Source organism: Pseudorasbora parva, chromosome 8 (assembly GCF_024679245.1).
Source record: "Pseudorasbora parva isolate DD20220531a chromosome 8, ASM2467924v1, whole genome shotgun sequence".
Lineage (NCBI taxonomy): Eukaryota > Metazoa > Chordata > Actinopteri > Cypriniformes > Gobionidae > Pseudorasbora > Pseudorasbora parva.
Window position 1 is genome coordinate 8,664,048 of NC_090179.1, and position 10,591 is coordinate 8,674,638.

Consider the following 10,591-nt stretch of genomic DNA (forward strand, 5'->3'; position numbering starts at 1 on the left):
GGCTGACCTGCAGAGGGATCTGGATGGTAGTGATGTTGTGGGGGGAGATATTGTCGCTGAATTAAGAACATCAGCTGATTTAGCTCTCCGGGCCACCAAGGAGACGGCTAGATGTGTTGGCCGCTCCATGGCAGCATTGGTGGCCACGGAGAGGCACTTATGGTTGAACCCCACAGACATCAAGGAGAGGGAGAAAGCTTTCCTGCTTGATGCGCCGCTTTCTCCTGGAGGCCTCTTCGGTGACGCAGTCCATACTGTCACCGAGAGGTTCCAGGAGTCGAAAAAGCAAGCTGCGGCGCTCAAGCAGTTCCTCCCTCTCCGGGTCCAGGTCCCTGGGGCTGCTGCTGATACCACCAAGCAGCCCAAACCGAGTACGAGCTCCTCACATAGGGCTCAACAAAAACAGAGCGTCGCTGCCCGAGCTCCCCCTCAGCGCGGGGACGAGGGGCGGCGCTCTCAGACGAGGCCTTCGAGGGGCAGGGCTGATCTGCGGACAGTCCTGATCGCCAAGAAGGCCTCGTCGAAGCGTTCCTGACGCCAGAAGCGTCAGGACGCTGAGGGTGGTTCCCCCCGTAGGGAAACGGTGTTTACCCCTGCCAACGGTACCCGTTTCCCTACGGCACCCTCGGGGGGCCGCGCTGCCAACCCCGCCGCAATGCCGGGGCGCAGTCGGTCTCCGCGGGCCACCCGAGGGTGGTCCGCACCCCCTTCGGGGGGCCCCCGAGCAGTCAAGTCAGTTGTTCCCTGCCGGTCCGCCGCTTCAGGGCACTGTGCTTGTTGCTCAAAGTACACCAGAGGCCAGCCTCGAGAGGCTGGTTCCCTTAGTAGATTTTCTAGACGAGTGGAAACATCTATCAAATATATCTCATTGGGTCCTGCAGATAATAGAAAAGGGGTACGCCATTCAATTCAGAAGTCGTCCTTTCAGTTCAATACAATTTTTTTTTACCATTATTGTTTTATAGTGTACTGTGTACACAATTATTTCAATATAAATTTTCAAATTATAGGGTTTTTAACTGTAAAATAAACCCTTTTTAACCGTAATTACCACATTATAAACCTTTATATTATATGCTGTTGTCCCATAAAACCTAAAACATTACTGTCATATTTTTTACGGTAAAGTTCTGACAACCAGAGCTGCCGGTTTTTTACCGTAAATTTGATGGGTATTTTTTTACAGTGTAGCTGACTCACCTATACTCCTCAACAGTTTCCTACATCCCACTACCACCACCCTGTGTCCTCGCATTTGCTTGGTTAACTATCCTTATTTTGATTATTTGTAAGTGTGAACTTGTGAAACATGTTTAGAAGCCTCATGATGAGAAGAAAGCAGGTTGAACTTCGTGTTGCTTTCTTCATTTTATAAATCCATTTTAAATGTGGTATTTCATCTTTAAAAAATATATATATATAAATATATATATATATATATATATATATATATATATATATATATATATATATATATATATATATATATATATATATATATATCTCTTTCAAAAGTACTGTGACCCACATCCTGTTGTTAATATTTTGACAAATGCCATTGCTAGCTGTCTAACCAGTTTGGGAGGACTTGAAACCAGTTTCAGCAAAACAACTTTTGCTGTGCCAAACCTTATTTCTTGGAATGAGTTAATATACTAAATGCTATGGACATGAATCTCAGGGGTGCATTATGATGATAGCATGCCCTGGAGGTCTCAAAAGGACCCTTCAACAACACATTCTCCATAGCAACTGTTTATACCTCTATGGCCTAGATCCATAATCAGAATTTGATCAAATTCTGATTAATAACATAATATTCTTCTGCATATAAACATGGCCATTGCCTTCCCTAGAAGAGCTGAAAAAACATATTGGGTTATGACTATAACCCTTGTTCCCTGAGAAGGGAACGATGCACTGCATCATCGTGACAGCAGCGTATGAAGCATGAATTAAATCTGTCACCAATCCTGATTGGTGCTGCATCATGACATGTGACGGCATACCTGGGAGCTATGTACAGATAGCTCTTTGCGATGAAGCAGGCGCTCTCACGTGAAGAGGTTTGGCGACGAGACGAAATGTCTCGTTCCCTTCTCAGGGAATAAGGGTTATAGTCATAACCCGAGATGTTCCCTTTCGAGGAAACTCGCACTGTGTCGTTGTGACGACACTATGGGGAACGAATACCCACTATGCCACACCGAATCACACCCGTCCTAGTGTAAAGCTGGCCTCCATAAACACTTAGGACACGAGCACCATGGCACCCGGCATCACAGGGAGAACCAGCCTGTAAAACCTAAGCAAGGTTTGCGGGTTGGCCCAACCCGCCACCTCGCAAATCTCATGAAGCGAGGCCCTAGAAAGGAGAGCCAGTGAGGAGGCCACGCCCCTCATAGAGTGAGCCCGCACACCCATGGGTGAAGGAAGATTGTGCACCCAATAAGCTGTGGCTATAGCCTCCCATATGAAAAAAACCTATATGGTTCATATATAGCGACCATATATGTTCCTTACTTAAATCAGTCAGAATTATCTTATATGTTTAATGTAAGTCCCATATATGTCATACACAAAATCAGACCGTTTATGGCCCATTTCATACTAAAAAGCACACAGAAAACTTTTGGGTCATGTATGAATCCTGCAAAAATCTTATATGAGTTTTACATGTAAACTGTATGCAATGGTATATGGTATTAGTAGAATATACATGATATTCATATACAAATCATATAAAGTTCTTATACTGAATCATATGCTAGTCATATTAAAGTCATATAGGATTTATTTATATTTTGTGTCATTTGTTTATATGCTTTTTATACAGATTTCATATTTTTTTAATAGGGAAATGGTGTGTTAGCTCTTCAAGTTTATATAATATACATTTAAACTACATATAATAATCATACATGATTTCAGTCAATATTACAACATCTCTGCATATACTAACCATATATGATTTCAATCAATGACATACACAAATTTGTGATGGAAACACTTTTATTTCAACACAAAATGAAACACTCAAATTATACTCCACATGAGTAATTTACAATTCCAACTTGATAGCAAACTGAACTTTGCTCAGGAAAAAAACAAAACCCAAAAAACAACAACAAAATACACTGAACACAGTGTCATGGCCATCAATCAAAGATAATGAACGGATTAGTTCACCCCAAAATAAAAATTGACTGATAATTTACTCACCCCCATCTCATCCAAGATGTTCATGTCTTTATTTCTTCAGTGGAAAAGAAATTAAGTTTCTTGAAGAAAACATTCCAGGATTGTTCATCATATAATGCTTTTCAATTGCAACCAAAATGTTGAAGGTCCAAATCAACGCCGTTTCAAAGGGCTTCATAGCCTCTGCGTGATCCCAGATGAGGAATAGGGTCTTATCTAGTCAAACGATCAGTCATTTAAAAAAATGAATATACATTTCAACCTTAATTGTTCAACTTGCTCAGCTCTGCGAGGTGCCAAGGATGACGTAATCACGTAATCTGAAAATAAATGAACGTCTTATGGGTTTGGAACGACATGAGGGTCATTTTAACAACATACATTTTTGGGTGAACTAAACGTTAAAAATTGACAAAGTTTAATAAATACTGTAATAATGTATTGCTCATTGTTAGTTCATGTTAGTTAATACATTACAATAAAGTCTCATTTGTTAACATTAGTTCAAGTCTTACAACTCAGAGTACATAAACTTCTTCAACACTTCCGCTTCAGAACTGAACCAGTCCTCATGGGATGAAACAGTCTGTGGCTGAACCTGTTCTTCTTGCGTGGTCTTCAAATGTTTTCATGAAGATCTTTCTGTGGAAGAAAAAGAAAATCTTCTTGACCACCTCATTTACATACATGAATATAAGAAACACGTTTCAATATAATGTCTTTCAGTATAACAATATATTCTTATACAGTTACTTACTTTCTATTACAAAATTGTAATATTGTACATCATTTAGATTCATATATGTTGCAGTTACATGAATGCAAATGATAGAAGTTTATATTTTAGCTATATTGTAACTACATTAGAACAATTTGCAAACTCAAGTTCACTAAAACATTAACTCTTTTAAAGTGAATTGGCACAAAATAGACTATTAATGATGACAAAAGGAACATACCGGTAAACAAATCACGTTACATTTATTCTAACTTTTGCTTTTTGTCAGTGTCACACAGCTTTCACTGTGTCACACACAATCGTTGTATAACGTTATCTATGCAAACCATGAGCTTTAGGGTTTAACTTAGTTGTCAAATAACATAGTTAAACAACTAGAATAGTTGTTTTTTACATTTGATCATTTAGCAGACGTTTTTATTCAAAGGGACTAACAAATGAGGAGGCCAATCATATAGTTTAATAACTTTAATACAAATATAAGCATTTTTCACTTGTTTTTGCACATTAAATACTTGTAATTTAATTTTTGCACGTGCGCGCAGCATAATTAGGCTTAATGTTAACTGTGCGTTACCTAACACTAAGGCTGTGGCACCGACATGATAACAGAAACGAACAATTTACAAATCTTTTAGCAAATCTTGCCATTAAATAAGGTAACATTTGCATTGAGAACGACATGACAAACACAATTCTTACCTGGAGCTCGCCACTTCGCGGTCCCGCTGGGAGGCAATCATATCACGGAGACAACAAGAACCCGCGACTGATTTCCTCCTGGCCGTGGCGCGTTGACGCATGCGCAGTTTGCCATGACAGAACTAAGGCTATTTTTGTTACAGAAATCTTCATCGTCTAAGCCTAACGCTTAGAGTGAGTGTTTAATTATTATTTTTTAAATATTGCTGATATTGCTGTTAACAAATAGTTTGTATGGGTAGAACATTACAAAACAAATATATGGAAATATACTGCAATTATATGCAAAATAGCCTATATTAAAGGAAATATAAAGGAATAAAGGAAACTAAAGCCTAGGCTAGGCAACGTGGGGGAGAGGACGCTGGCGTTGTCTGTTCGCCGCTTCTCCACCCACAACAAATCATGTTAATGTACTATTAGATTTACATTTTATTTTATTTCCTTAATGTCACATGTTTGTGACAAGTCTAACAGTCAGAGCTACAATTGGGACTGTTGCTGATTGCTGGCAGCCACTGAGAGGTCGTTGTTCGTCGTTTCGCCGTTTTCAACCGCTTCTCTAATGTTTACGTTTGAATTGCTGCGGTTGGTTTCTGGTTTGGAGGACATTTGATGTTTCTCGCCGCGACTGCTCGCTGGTGATCTCCCTTGGGTTTAAGCTGCACGGTGGCTGAAGTTTGCACCGGGCTAGCGTCATCCGGGCTCTCGTCGTCGGCGTCCGGCATGATGTTGGGATGTTCTGCTTCTCGGCTGCGCCGCTGTTCCGTCCTGCATTGCGACCGTGGAGCGACATCTGCGCCGGCCCCGGTGTGTCCACAGAAGTGCCCGGAGGAATGTTCTGCCTCCTGCATGGTGCTGCAGCGATCCCCATCGTTTGAATCATCATGAAGAAGACCCATCATCTGGTCTTCAGCTGTCGTGCCTCGGCGATGTCATCGGGACACTGCCGCTGGGAGAAATCTGAAACATGGAGTGGACCACAGTGTGCTGCGGAGCTAACAGAGACTTCCACCATCAGCTGTTTTCTGTCCACCATCAGCTCTGTTTCTGTTCACCATCAGCTTTGTTTTCTGTTCACCATCAGCTCTGTTTCTGTTCACCATCAGCTTTGTTTTCTGTTCACCATCAGCTCTGTTTCTGTTCACCATCAGCTCTGTTTTCTGTTCACCATCAGCTCTGTTTCTGTTCTGTTTTCTGTGTTGGTTGATTGTTTGCAGTATTCTATATTTTTACTTGTTATTCATTTTTTGTTGTTATCCCCCCCCCCCCCCCCTTTGTTGCACTTTGAGATTCTTCGGAATGAAAAGTGCATTATAAATAAAATCTATTATTAAAGCCTTTTTTTAATAGCTACTGCAATGTATGCATATTGACTATATTTATAAAATATGGCTATATTTTAACACATACAATATTTAGTAATTAAGATATAAATAGTATTACATGTAATATCCATTAAGTTGTATCCTTTATTGTGTAGCCTTACTGTATATTGAATTTCCCATATTAATGTGAATGCATGTACACACACATAAACACTTTTACAGAATGAGTTACAACAAATTTCTACTTCCCATCATGCTTTACTTCTGATTTAAAGGAGGTTAAATGTTAAAATTAGTTGTTATTTGATGTGTTTTTGCTCAATTTAAAAACCTGTAAAACTGTTACTTTTATTAACAATAATGTCGGTGCACTGTTCAGCAGTTACAGCTCTTTGCTAAATATGTAGAAACATGGCAGTGTGCTTGACTTGTGTTATTGTTAACTGTGTGTGTGTATGTGTGTGTGTGTGTGTATATATATATATATATATATATATATATATATATATATATATATATATATATATATATATATATATATATATATATATATATATATATATATATATAACCCTTTGTAATTGTTAACATTTTCATAAGTAACTGTCATATAATAGCACTTTCTCAGTAACTGTAACGGACTACAGTTCCTTTTATTTTGTAATATATATATATTATTTTGTTCAATATATTTTTGGGTATATCATCACATGCACATCAAATAAAATGACATACATTATGATATATAAGTAAATATATTGTCACATATTTTTCTAATTGAAAGCAGCAATTCCTCATGTATTATTAAATATTGTAATATATTTATCCTGTATATTTTTAATATGCAGTTAAATAATTTAATATATTTATCATTCACATATATAAGGAAATATTTTCTTTGCGTTAGGGTTACCCATTTTTATTCGTTTTACTTGCTAATTAATTTACTAAAGTAAAATCTCACTGATTTGCAGGGGTTGTATTTAACACAATCCAGCATATATATTTTTTACAGTGTAGGACATATATGATTGAAAATACATGAATATTGTACAATTTGTATATGTGGTTTTTGCAGCATATATGATCCTTATAGTTTTCTGTTGGAACATATAAGAATCACATATGTTTTTAGCAGGACTTTTCCATATGGGCTGGATGATCCAATTTCTGATCGTCTGCTTTCCTGTGTGAGCCAAAGCACACAACAGCTGGTGCGTTTTCCTCCACTGCACAGACCTCTCTATATAAATCCTCAATGCCCTGACCAGGCAGAGCAAGTGAAGTCTGAAGGAGGAGGATGGAATGTCTGAAGAAACACTGACCGCATCCCTGGAGATGGCACCTTGGGTATATAGCCTGGCCTAGGGTGCAAAATGGCCAGAGGCAAACTCCAGGCATGCTGGCGTCACTGCCAAGGCCTGGAGATCCCCACACTCTTCTCAGAGAAGTGATAGCGATGAGAAAGGCCACATTAAGGGTCAGGTTTCTTGCCTCAGCCGACTCCAGTGGCTCGAAGGGGGCCTTAACCAACCCTTCAAGCACCACTGCTAGATCCCAGACTGGGACTTTGGAATGAGCTGGAGGCCATCCTTCGAGCCCCACGGAGGAACCGTTCAAGCAAATGATGCCTAATGATGCCTACAAAGATCTACCGGCGAGTGGAAAGCCCCAATGGCAGCCACATACACCTTAAGAGTGGATGGGGTTAGACAGGCAGAAAGACGATCCTGAAGGAACTCCAGCACTGAAGCCACATTGCAGTTAACTTGGTTCACCTCCTGTTCTCTACACCAAGTGGAAAATACATTCCACTTCAGGCTGTACAGTCTCCTTGTGGAGGGAACCCTGGAGCTGAGAATTGTCTCTACAACACCGGCTGACAAGCCATCCTCTAGGTACTGGGCCTCCTCAAGGGCCAGACCCAGAGGTACCACAACTCTGGCCTGGGGTGAAATTTCGCCACCTGAGTGAGACAGCAGATCCCTCCTTAAAGGGACCTACCATGGAAGGCGGTTTAGGAGTGCCACGATATCAGAGAACCCTACTCTGGTTGGCCACAGGGGTGCTAAGATGATGCTGATGTCCTCCTGGCAGACCCGCCCCAGAACTCCCGGGAGCAGAGCGATCGGGGGAAATGCGTACAGACACAGCCTTGACCACGTCACGAGTCATGGCATCCAGCCCAAGTGGAGCAGGATGTCCGAGGGAGAGCCACAGTGGACAGTGGGACATCTCGAGACACAAACAGATCCACTTCCACTGGGCCAACCCTCAAGCACATCCTCTGGGTGGAGTCCCCACTCCCCAGGCCTCAGCCCCTGCCTCGACAGGATGTCTGCTCCCCAGTTTTGGTCCCTTGGGACGTACATCACTCTGAGAGACAACAGTTTTCCTTGGGGCAGGAACCAAGGATTTTTCCATATGACAAGGGAACAAAGGAACCTGCACGTAACCCCGATCATATAGAACGGATTCCCTCTTGAAGAGAACCCCGTTGGTCCCCAGCCACCACTGGAGGGGTCTCATGTATAGGAGGCTAAATAGTATTCTTTGGATGCTGCTGCCATGCAACCCAGCAGTCTCTACAATTGCTTCACGTTGCGCCTATGGCCTAGTTTCATTTCTGAGACATACGCCTGTATGGACTCGACACGCGCAGGGGACATTTGGACCCACATCGTAGTCGAGACCCATACGACTCCCAGGAACATAGTCCTCTGGGGCGGTGTCAACACGCTCTTATTCATGTTCAGTCTCAGCCCCAAGCACATTATGTGAGACAGGATGACATCTCGATGCCGTAACGCCATCTCTCGTGCCTGGGCTAGTTTCAGCCAGTGTATATACAGTTTAGTAAACAGATGCCCTGGGGCCTGATGGAAAGAGCTAGGCCAAAAGGAAGAACCCGATACTGTTATGATTTGCCCCCGAAAGTAAACCTTTCCATCTCCATCCATTCCATATCCATCTCTCGAGGCTGGTACCCACCGAGCCTCCTTCCTGACCCAGCTTGAGCATCAGGGTTCTCCCGGGGAAAGAGGCCACAGCACGGGCTTCCACGTGAGGAAGGAAAACATCTGAACTGTCAGACGAGGACGAGAAAGTGCCTCAGCAGTCCCAAAACCCGCTGACCAGTCCATCTGCGAACCATGGGGGAGCCGCAAGCCTGCCAGCTTCACAAAATAGTCCTTTTGGACAAACAACACCAAATAGACAAAAAATGAATTCACAGAGCGCTGCGCTTCATCTGAAAAAGCTGTCTGTACTATATGCGGGCATCCTGTTACAGCTTTCGGTAATGCCGTCACATAATTTGTCATGGCGCAGCACCAATCAGGATCGGTGACAGATTTCATTCATGCTTCAGACGCGCTACGCTGGGGGCGTTTCCCAAAGTGTCATCACAAGGACAAAGTGCAAGTTTCCTCGAAAGGGAACTTTTAATTAGGTATGGTTACAGATTTTAAAAAAAATAGATCCAGTTATTATAAACTAATTTTATTTCATAACACATGTGCTGGCTAATATTGCAAAATGATTTCCTTCCACCTTTCACTGAGCAGTATCTTTTTATTTTTTGGCAGTCAATTCAATTTCACAAAAAAAGAAAACTAATCATATGCTACAGTTTTAATGTAGCTCTATCGTTGCAATTCTAATTAATGTACTGTGTAAACAGCTGATTTGCTGGTGCAAATGCCTGGTACACAACAAAGTGATTCAGCCATTAAAACATTTTTTATTTTATTTTGTTAATGTACAGAAAGAAGGAAGAAACAATGATTGTTGCTTAGTAGGTCTAATTTTGACCAAATTTCTTTGAATGAGATGAAAACAGACTAAACATGCCGGTCACATGTGGGTGTTATTGAGAACTTGCACTATATCAAACTAAACAGTCTTTAATAATACACTTCAGAGGGAAAAGGAGAACACAAGAGACCCAACCACGCAAAGACTGACAACACAGAGCAATGAGCGAACCAAAACAGGAATTACATTTATAGAGATAAACGGTGGAACAGAACATGAACAGCTAAATCAAATTATAACTAATGTGTAACTATAGAAACTAACAAGAAGACATGACAGGAACTATCTAAACAGAACATGATTGGGACAGTCTGATTGTTGTGTATCGATTTTTCCTGCCTTAGTAGTAATCCGGGTGGGCAGGAGCTTTACAGTATACCCAGACCTAGGGTGACCAGACATCGTTGACATCAGCGGGGACGGTTTGAGAACATTCTGGGAACGTGATATTTTTGCAGGATAAGTGGACTTGTTTTTTTTTTTTGTTGTTGTTGTTGTTGTTGTTTTTTTTTTTGCTTGGCTTTGTTTTTTTGTAAGTGTTTTCTCTTCCGTTTATTGTAGAAAGGACTTCAGGTCCTAACCTGTTTTCTCAGACGGGTGGGGTCCAAGTCAAATGGACCGTAAACCAGGTTAAACCTGACCAGATTCCACAGCAGGGAATGTGGATACAGCCAGTTTCTGTGAGATGCACATCAACAATGAACTATCTATTGATGACTTGGCTCGAATACAAATTAAGTCATCAATCAAAAAGCCTTTGGATATCAACCACAAGCATTTAGAGCTATGTAGTGATCTAGTGGTT

The 10,591-nt window shown here is 41.2% G+C and overlaps 1 protein-coding gene across 1 annotated transcript in view; it reads right to left on the minus strand.

The window, feature by feature from the left end:
• The window catches only part of cldnj (claudin j), a 57,792-nt gene that overhangs the window by 6,144 nt on the left and 41,057 nt on the right, over nt 1-10,591 (minus strand). The gene's annotated exons all lie outside the window — the stretch shown is intronic.